This window comes from Diospyros lotus, chromosome 15 (genome assembly GCF_014633365.1).
Source record: "Diospyros lotus cultivar Yz01 chromosome 15, ASM1463336v1, whole genome shotgun sequence".
Lineage (NCBI taxonomy): Eukaryota > Viridiplantae > Streptophyta > Magnoliopsida > Ericales > Ebenaceae > Diospyros > Diospyros lotus.
The window spans coordinates 28,629,881-28,640,960 of record NC_068352.1 but is presented as its reverse complement, the minus strand read 5'-3'; positions in this window follow the sequence as shown (position 1 = coordinate 28,640,960).

Below are 11,080 nucleotides of genomic sequence, written 5' to 3'. Positions count from 1 at the left end.
TTTGTTGCCTTATTGTGTTCATTGCTCCATGAAAACACTTAAAAAATAAAACACCTAGTTGGCACTTGATTTACCTTGTGAATAGCTATTGTGATAGGTTTAAGACTCTTAGTCTAATTATGCTTATGGACCATAAATAGACATTCTTGGTTCAATTATTAATTAGATCACATCTCGAGATTAATTGAGTTTTCACAGTTTAAAAAAAAAAATTATTGAGAGATTGTGTTTAAGGTCTTTTAGTCAAGATAATTGTGTTGTTAAGCTTTGGCTAACTATGTGTAATGGTTGGAAGGTTTTTAAATTTTGTTATTCAACATTTGTCGTTATCTCCATGTAATAATTATCTGAGGGTTTTATTGCTTTTTTTCAAAATTTTATTTAGTAGATTATTTTTGTATTTTGAGATTATAGATGAAGCAATAGCCAATCTTGTTAATTTTTTTGTAATTTTTGTATTTAATGTTATGGAAGTAAATTCACCAATTATGTAGGAGTCAATTCAACGATTCATTTATACTTAGTTAGAATTTAAAAAAGATTGATACCACATTATTTGGATCTTCTATATCACCACACTTGGTTAAATAATTACTATTTTTCAAAGAGATTTGATCTTTTCATTTAGGAAGAATATAGATTCAATAAACATTTGTGGGATTTATCTTTTCTTTTTGTTAAATGCGCACGTAAGTTTGTGTCCAACTGAATAATTTTATCATATCCACTTTCTTTGATAGGCTATTCAGCCTTCCTCTTTTAAATGGGCACGTGATTATCTTAATGGGTCATCATATTTATGCAAGACTTTTGTATTCATAAAAAAGGGCAGTCATATTATTAGTTACATGCTAAAAATGCGTCTATAAGTGGATAACAGAATTTTAAATAATGTGTGACAATTTATTTGTGGAAGTTGAGATTATGATGATTCTTGATTTAATTAGTGTAAAAATTGTATTGGAGCAGGGTTTATAGATTATTTTTATGCAAAATTGTATTTAGTTGATAGTTTTGTTCTATAGAGAGCACAAAAATAGCCCTTGAAATGTAATCAAGAGTTTGAACATGACGAGAATAAGGAGATTGAGGATGATCTTAGTTGAGAGAAATCGAGATTTGGATTTGGAGTTAAGTGTAACATAAAAGGAATAAGTTGAAATCTGAATTGTGAATGGTTATAGGATTGATAAGATAAAACAGAATTATGAATTTTGAAATTGAATTCTGAATTTTGAACAACTATAAATACTAGAGCAGGAGGGAGTTTGAAACATAATCAAAAAACAAAAACTTAGAGATTTGAGGTGTCCTTGTTAGTCTCCATCTCTATCCTTGTTAGTATTGGGGGAGAGATGCTGTTTTGTTTTTTTTTTCCCTAGGTTTTGGTGTTTTTGTTATTGTTATTTCAAGATAAATTTTTTAAAATTGGTAGTTTTACATAATAAAAAAGGTTTAAATATGTTGTTGCAATTTTTAAAGAAACAATAAGTGCTTGTATAAAATTTATTGTGATGGATGCACGGTCTTTAATTTTTATATGTAGAAGAGTAACCTTAATTTCATTGATCTCATCCAAATTTAATTGTTTGATTTTGTATTCTACAGCAACCTCTTTATTATGGAGTGTATGTTGTGGAATTTTGACATTCTAACTTAGTTGTTCAATTAGTCATTGGGCTTTTTTTTTTTTTTTTTATCAAACAGTTGCCTATTCTTTGTATTGTGATCAAAGGAAACGTGTTGTGAAAATATATAGATTTGAGTTTGAATAATCCCACATCCAATACGAAAAGGGGGACTTTTGAGTTTGAGCCATATATATGGGAGGAGATAGCTAGAAGGTACCATATGATAAGTTCAAAGCTTATATGAAATTCTATGATTACGCTTTAGGCCAAACCCTTCTCTTTATCTCACTCTTTAATATATTATAAATAATTTATTTTTTATTTTAATTTTACTTAAAAAAAATATACGTACTTCAATTATATTCTTATTCTTCTTTTTATTTCGGTCTTTATCTCACTTATTTATTAATAAATTTTAATTTTATTTATTTTAGTTATTTGATAATTTTCTTAAAGATTTATTAGTTATTTAACTGAGTAAATAATTCAATACACACAAAATGAATAATTAAATATATAAAACAATAAAATATATAATCAAATATATAAAATAATTAAATATTTGTATACAATAAAATATATAATTAAATACATAAAATAACTAAATATTCATATACGAAAAAATGAATAATCAAATACATAAAATAATTAAATATTTACATATAAATAAATATATAATTAAATATATAAAATAATTAAATATTCACATACAAATAAATGCATAATTAAATACATAAAATAATCAAATATTTGTATATAATGAAATGTATAATTAAATATACAAAATAATCTACTATTTACATACAAGTAAATGTATAATTAAATACATAAAATAATTAAATATTTATGTACAAACAAATATATAATAAAATATATAAAATAATCAAAAATATAATTAAAACCCAAATATATACAAAATTTATATAAAAAACATAATATAAATCACAAATCCAATTTGAAGAGGGAGTCGCTGGGTGCTGGAGCTGCCGCCGCCCCTGAAGATTGGGTACATTACGTATTTTTAAGTCTAGTAAGTCTTATGTGATAATTTTTAAAATTTTTATATTATAATTGTAATTGATATATATTTATTTTATTTTATAAAAACATATCTCTATTTGAATACATTAGGAACTTTCAAGAGTGAATCTCTCTTGCTCTTTAGTTCAAAATTTTTATCTATTTTTATATTATTATTATTAACTTTTTATTACACAAATAATAAAATATGAAGAGAACTAATTCTAATAATAATTCTCAATTCCATCATTGACAGCCATCAATCATAAACTTAGTACTCAATCCATTTATATAAAAATTTAATAATAATTTTATTTTTAATCATAATTTTTTTCCCATGATGATGTTAGTATTAAACCTACCAGTTGAAGTGGGGTGGGGTTATATTTTAAATCGACATTTAATTTTGGTTGCTAGTCTTTGACGCCGTTGCTATGTATGCAATCATGAACACCATAAAACACTAATTAAATAAATAAAAAAGTATTTAAGAAATGAGAAAAAATCTCTATTCTACATCCCCAGACACGTCTTTACTACAGCCAACGCCGAAAGTTTACATTTCCACGCCTTGCACCACCTTGCAATTACTGCATGTCAGCCGCGTCATTGGATTCACTCAAGCGCATCTTTACTGTTGCAAAACGCGGAAGACAGCTTTCCCATTGTCCTTCCTTTGCAGAAGACAGATAAAGTTAAGGAAAATGCTACACGAACGTAAAGTTAGACCGCCGTCGCCCCACCCCCCACACCACCACTCGGACCGCCATCGCATCCCCGCCATCCATCTGTCATCTCTCTCTGGGTCACTCCATCTCCTTCTCTCCCTCTTTCTCCTTCTCCTTCCCCCCTCTCTCTTGTAGTTTATCGCCGTCGTCTCCACCGACGCAGCCTCCTCCGCCGACGTCCGCCATTCCAGCTTCTCTCTCTCTCTGGGTCTCTGTTTAAACCAACATATATATATATATATAATATATGATATTATATATTACTTGCATATTATTTATTTTCTTATCTATTTATATTACTTTTATAAATCTGAAACAACAGCCTAAGATTTTGATAACTTTAAATATGATTTTTTATTTTTGTAAAATATAATATTAAGATTTTATACAATTTTACAGATAATTTTTGACCTTTCAAGCAAAGAGAATAATGGACTGGAGAAAAATATAATTAGAATTATAAATTATTTAAACTTGTTATTCTAAACAAGTAGAGAATAATGGACTGGAAAAAGTAAATTGATTTGATGCAACTCTCATAGACATATTTGGCTTTTTCTCGTCCTGGAGAGGATTTTTTTAGTGAAATTCATAGTGTTCTTTTAACAGTCTTTTAATTAAGGATAAAATATATTTTTATGTTATTATTATTTTTTATCTATTTATATTACTTGAACTGTGAGAAGTACTATTTGAAACAAAAAAGAGCAGCAACATATATAGCAAAGCCACATGTGGGGAAAAAAATGCGCTAACTCACATGAAGTAATTCCAATAAAGTAGCAGTTGTTCAACATTTTGTACACACATTCAGAAGCTAAATAATATGATATTATGGTTTTATTATTTAACTTTCAATTTTCAACTATAATGTGTTAATCGTGTCATATCATTGAAAATAATTCTCAAATAAATCAATAATTTATTTAAAAAACTCTCCAAAATACTTTGTTAATAAAATTATTTTTTTTAAATTGTCTTTTATTTAAATTCAAATGATTTAAATTAAAATATCATAAAAATATAATTTTTATATATAATTCAAAACTATCTTATTATCTCCATAAATATAATCTCATTATTAACGTTACATATATATATATGTTCTTGTTGCTTATATTTTTAATTTAAAAAAACAAAAGCAATAATTAAAATTAAAAATCACACTAAGCAAACAAAAAGCAAAAAAATGCTTCCAATATTAGACGCTAGCGGTAGCGGCAGCGACGGTGGAGGAGACAACAGTGGTAGCAAGGGGAGGAGGAGATGTCGACGACAGTAAAGGGGGTTGGTCCGAGTACGTGAGAGAGAGTAAGGCTGGTGTAGGAGACGCCGACGGTGGCAGCAAAATGAGGAGGAGACGTCGGCGGGTACAATTCGAGTAGTTGAGAGAGAGAGTGACAGAGAGTAGGCTTGTGAGTGGAGATGCCGGCGATAGCGGCAGGGGAGGAGACTGTGAGTAGGTGCTCGCGGCGGTGGGAGGTGAGGCGGTGCGATGCTCGCAGCAGTGGGGGGCGACAATAGATGGTGCTCGCAACGGTGGCGGGGCGACGGCGGACGATCGCGGCGATGGTGGGTTTGAGAGAGAAAGTGTGGGAGAGAGAGTGAAAGAGGGAGAGAAGAAGAGAGTAAAAAAAGGGCGGGAATGGTGGGAGTGAGATAGGTGAGAGTGAAAGAAAGATTGAGAACGAGATAGAGTCTGAGGGATACAAAGAGTACTGTGGGAGCACTTTCAAAAAATTAAAATTCTCCCGATATTTTGATTTCAAAATAAATAAGAGTTGTCCAAGTTTCTGTCTAACTTTACGTTCGTGTAGCATTATCTATTTTTTTTTATCTGAAATGATAAAAATGGAGTGCGATTTTATTCACCCCCTTTAACGGGGGTGAATGTAATTCCCGAGGTTAAAAAAATAATTATATATTTAAAAATAAATTAGTATTTTTTAAAAAAAAATTATTTTCAATCACTCAAACAAATTAATTGTTGAAAATAACCACTTTTTAATTTTGACTCAATTTTAATCTTGTTAATTATTTTTATAAATCTATCATTTTTTTATAAGTTGTAATCCATTCAATTTTGATCCTATCACATTTCCAGATAAGTTCTAAAAATAATTTTTTTAAAAAAATATAATTAATTTTTATAATTTTTAATATAAACATAAAAATATTATGTTTTTAACCCCGGGGGTTACGTTCACCCCGTTAAGGGGGTGAACAAAATCGCACTCATAAAAATGTATAGATCAAAAAATGTATGGACAGGCCATTGACAGAAATACATGAAGAGAATCAAATTAGTAGCCCCATGCCACCTCATAATTCATATTGAATTAAAACATGATGGTGCAATGTCAACATCATTCTTTATATAAAATTTTTAATTCTTTTAAATAATACAATCAATACGGTGAAGAACATACAAGTCACATGAATAGAGAAGAAAAAAAATAAATTATAATATAAGAAAATGAGAGAATAAAATAAATAAGTCACGTAAATAAAGGAAAATATGTAAAAAATAAATAAATCACATGAATAGAGAAGAGACAAAAATAAGCGATGATATGAGAAAAGAAAGGAGCAGAATAAACAAGCCACGTGAATAAAGAAAATAATGTAAAGAACATATAAATCACATGAATAGAGAAAAGAAAAAAGCAAACGATGATATGAGAAAATGAGATAACAGAATAGACAAGTCACGTAAATAAAGAATAGGACGTGAGAAGAGAGAAAAGCAAGCAACGAGAGAAAACAAAACAGTCAAGAAGATGAGTAGAGATAAGGAGTGAATCATGTGATTATGCATTTGGAAGTCAAAATTATCGGTTGGATTTCTATAAAATTATCTTTTTTTAGTTCTAAATAAATATTATCGATCATTTGTTTATATATGATTAATTATTTTTAATTTATAATTTAAATATTTAATAAATTTTATTTTACTTGCATCATAAATTTGTGTTAATATTATTGCATAAATTTTTTAATTATAGGATAATTAACATTACTTAATACATTTTTACATTTATTGTGTCTTATGTGATAATTTTTATATTATAATTATAATTAATACATATTTATTTTATTTTATAAAAACACATCTCTTGTTTGAGTGCATTAAAGTGTGAATCATTGGTTTCCCATTACATCATTGCTGTGGGTGCAATCAGAAGAAATTTAATTGCATTCGCGCGCATCTTTAAGTCTCTCACAGCGAAGGGTAGCTTTCCTATTGTCCTTTCCTTTGCACTGCCAAAGTCAACTCTGTTACAGCGAAAGGTGATTCCTCTGCTGGCCTGCTTTGGTTGAAGATTAGGTACGTCTTGTGGTGGATATATCTGAGAACCAAAGGCTTTGGTTGAAGATTAGAAAAGTACTAAAGTGCATCTCTTCAAACACACCAACAGCAGCAACAACAGAGTACTCAAATAGATGGAGTCTGCTATGGAGTCAATTGTACCGTTGGATATGAGGGGAGAGAAAACAAACAAAGAGATGAGAGAGAGAGAAAGAGCAGAATCGACGAGCCAAGAGAAGTAAAGGAGAGAATATTTAGTCTATGTCTGTTTTCTCTTATTAATTAATTAGGGATAATCGGTGTCTGAAGACACGGTGTAACTAAAAAAAATTGATCATTGAATTTGAACGCGAAATAATCAAATACTGAACTCGGACATATACTAAATTGAAAGTCTAAACTCGTTTATATCACGTATTTGAAGACAATATATATAGTTCTTAAACATGAAATTATCAAAAAATAAATAGAAACATACTTAAAGGCACGATGTAAATAATATTAAGATTAAAATATAATTATAATTTATACGTATTATATTTAAATTTGTGAAGTTTGTATCATTTTTTTGATAAAGATAATGAAAAAATATATTGAAATAATTTTTATCTTAAGAACTTATAACAATTTTGCTTGTATTACACACTCTACAAAATTCAAATAAAATAACAACTCCCCCTAATCTTAATGCAAATTAAGAAACAAACATATAAGATTCATAATATTTATCAATATTGCAAATCAAAATATAAGAGCAAGTAAAAAAATTGTAAACACTGAACAAAAAACATAAATTAAAGTTATTGTATACTTGTTAACGTTTTATAATAATAAAAAAAATTACTAAATTTATATAATAAAGCACATCAGTAAGTACATATCAACTTGTATTCTACAATTCCAAACAAATCAAGATGAAATTAAAATTAAAATGCACACCACTCGATGTTACTGTTGTCAATCAAATTATAATTACATAAGAAAAACAAATATTATATTATCATACACCAAATGAGTGGGTCATTTATACATATGTATTGCAGTAGTCGACACCCGCAATCCTCACGATCTCCGACAGTAATGACCAACCCCTTTTCTCTCTCTCTCTCTATATATATATATATAGATATATACAACGATCGACGCGAGTGCCGGCCGCGTCATTGGGAATGAGGGATATCAAATAATGTACAAAAGTTAAATATCAAATAATGCACAACAGCCAGTACTCTGCAATCTAAAAAAAATTAAAATTAAAATGCATACCAATTAGTGCTACTGACATCAAATTATAACTACATAAGAAAAACAAATATTATAGTCATACACCAAAAAGAGTAAATTAAAACTTTACACAACTATATATATATACACAAACACATTGAGTATCTATGTACACACAAACATACTTATATATTTATATACACACAAAAACACACATGGCTATGACCATGGCACCTGCCGCCATGGTCACGACCATCAACGGAGAGGAACTCAAGTTCAGGGTTGGAGAATCTTGGGTTCCATCAATGGAGAGGAACTCCGGTTTGGGATTGGTGAACCTTGGGTTCCTGACCGTGAATGGTCAGGAACCCTTGTATTCTCGAACTTTGGGTTCTTCGACTATGCATGGTCAGGAACTTTTTTATTTTTATATTATTTTAATTAAAAAATTTAATTGTAATAAAATAAAAAATAAAATTAATAAAATAAGAATAGAATTAAAAAATTAATACAAATAAATGAATATTTCTTGAATATCTACAATGAGATAGATTAACTATCAAAAATTCAACACCTAAAGATAAAAATATTAAATTTTAAATTAAGCTTCCTATTTTGATATAATTATTTGAATAAAATTTATACTAAAAACAGCATTTAATCATTCATTACATTGTTGGTAACTTTACATTATTGGTGTTTTTTTTTAAATAATTATACATATTTAAAAAAGAGGTTTCTTTTAAAAAAACATCTATCCCATTTACTCTCTCCTTACTCTCCTAAATAAGACAACATCAATTTAACAGAGTTCTCATTTTCAAAAAAATCCAAGCATTGATGCCTTATCCTCCTAGATAAGGCAACACAAATTTCAACAGCATTCCTCACCTTATAAATCCAAGCATCGATACAGCACCAGGAGAACAATAAATGCAAGATAAGAAGCAAAACCCACTAAGAAAACATGGGAATTTTACAAAAATCAAGAAACACCCCCCCCCCCCCCAATTTCACATCCATTTTCCAATTTCACAAGCCACGAGACGACTGAATGAAATACAAAACCCACAACACAATGTGGGAAGGCAAGTTTCAAGAAAATTCCTACCTTACCACGAACAACGAATTGAAAGATTAAAACTTTCTATACAGTCACATTCAAACCCTAAAACCTAGGCTAAATCAAGCAATTCAAGTCTTCTAGATTCCGGTGCAAGAAATAATAGTGGTAAAATTATATAAAAATTTAAAACTTATATTGTTGGTATTTTTTTATTTAAAAAATTTTAAATATTATTAAATATTGATATTTAGAATCCTTAATATTTAAATATTATTAAAAATCTAAGTTACACAGCGTCACCGTGCACGCTAGCAAACTAAACATAAATTTAACACATGACCCAATCTGAATCAGTTGCAAAAGTTAAGGTGGTGTTCTCTTTGTGTTTTAATTTTTAGTTTTGAGTTTTGAATTCATTTTTAGTTTTGTACTTTGAGTATCTACTTTGAAATTACTGAAAACGTGTTATTTTTGACATTCTAAAAAATTATTTCTCAAAATTGAAAACTCGGAAACGCGTTCACTTTAAAATTTTGAAAAAAAATTTACTTTATAATCTTTTATTAAGTAAATTTGATTATTAATTAAATTAAAACAATTTTATGTTAGTATATTATTAATAATATATACATTTTGTGCATCTACTCATTTAACACACACAAAGACACAAAATTAAAGACATGTAATTAGTTATAATCTTCTTGTGCATTTAAAATTTTTGTGTATCTATTCATAAAGAATTTGGGCCACAACCATCTTTCCAAATTAAAGACAAAAAATTACATGCAAAAAAAAATCTCTGCAGCATTAACTCAATCACTAACAGCCAACAACCAACAATCATACTAACAATTACCAAACAAACTCAATCAACCCAACAACCATTAAAGAAATCTTTAAAAGAGATCATCACACTTTTTAAATCTGAAATCCTATTTAGAGAACAGATACATTGATCCCAAAATTACAAACATAGATCTAAATTTAAGCATCAAATTAAAAACAAAATTACAAACATATATAGATCCAGATTTAAGGGTTCAACAAAATTAGAAATGACAAAATCAGAATACAAAATTATAAAATCAAAATTAGAAACAAAGGGTTCAACCTAAAACAAGAGGCGTAGGAGGAAGTGACAGACAACGAGGATGGTGTAGGTGGATGGCGAGGCGCGGCATTCTGGAAAGGTGGACGGTGTAGGCGAACCATGTGTGGCGGCAGCAATGGGCGGTGTAGGCAAATGATGTATGCGAACCACGTGCAGTAGATTTGGAAGAGAGAACAGCGAGGCACGACGGATTTGGAAAGGCGAACGACGTGCAGTGACGGCCATGGAAGGCGTAGGTGAACGACGTGCTGTGGTTGCCATGGAAGATATAGGTGAGCGACGTGCGACTGCGGTGATGGCGGTGGCAGGCGCTGCGATGGCCAACACGGAAGAGAGGGACTCGAATCTGGAAGAGAGAAATGGGAGCTTGGAAAAGAGGAGGAAGTGCGAGGGAGTCCGATTTGCAAGATATGAGAAGGAAAGGAGATGGGAGTCTGCAAGGGAAAAATGGCCGATGTCTGCAAGGGAGAAGGAAAAGGGACTGTTTTCCATGTTTTTCATTTTGCACTGTGTTTTGGCTGAAAATAGCCAAAACGGTTTTTTGCTGTTTTCCATTTCCTTTACACATTTTTTACTTGTTTTCGAAAATGCGTTTTTGAAAATAATAAAGAAAACACGTTTTCAGTGTTTTGAAAAACTGAAAATAGGTTGAAAATAGCAAAGAAAACAGGGCCTAAAATTCTGAAACTTCAAAGCCTCAAAGACGCGAAATTCACATCCAAAAAGCACCCTTTCTCAAACTAAGGAAAACCTATTAAAATTTGGAGGAAGAGATGGGAGTTTTCTTATTTGGGTACCTAACAAATGCATAGGGAGATGGAGCTCATTCAGCCCGAGTCCAAGCCACGCTGCTCAGCTAAGGGAAAAACGTGCTTCTTTTTGGAAACCCATTTTGCTTCATCTTATTTCTCTTTTGCTTTTCGGATCCCAAAAAATAAAGGCAGATTTAGCAAGATGGGGAAGATAGATTACGAATACGCCTAAGAAAAT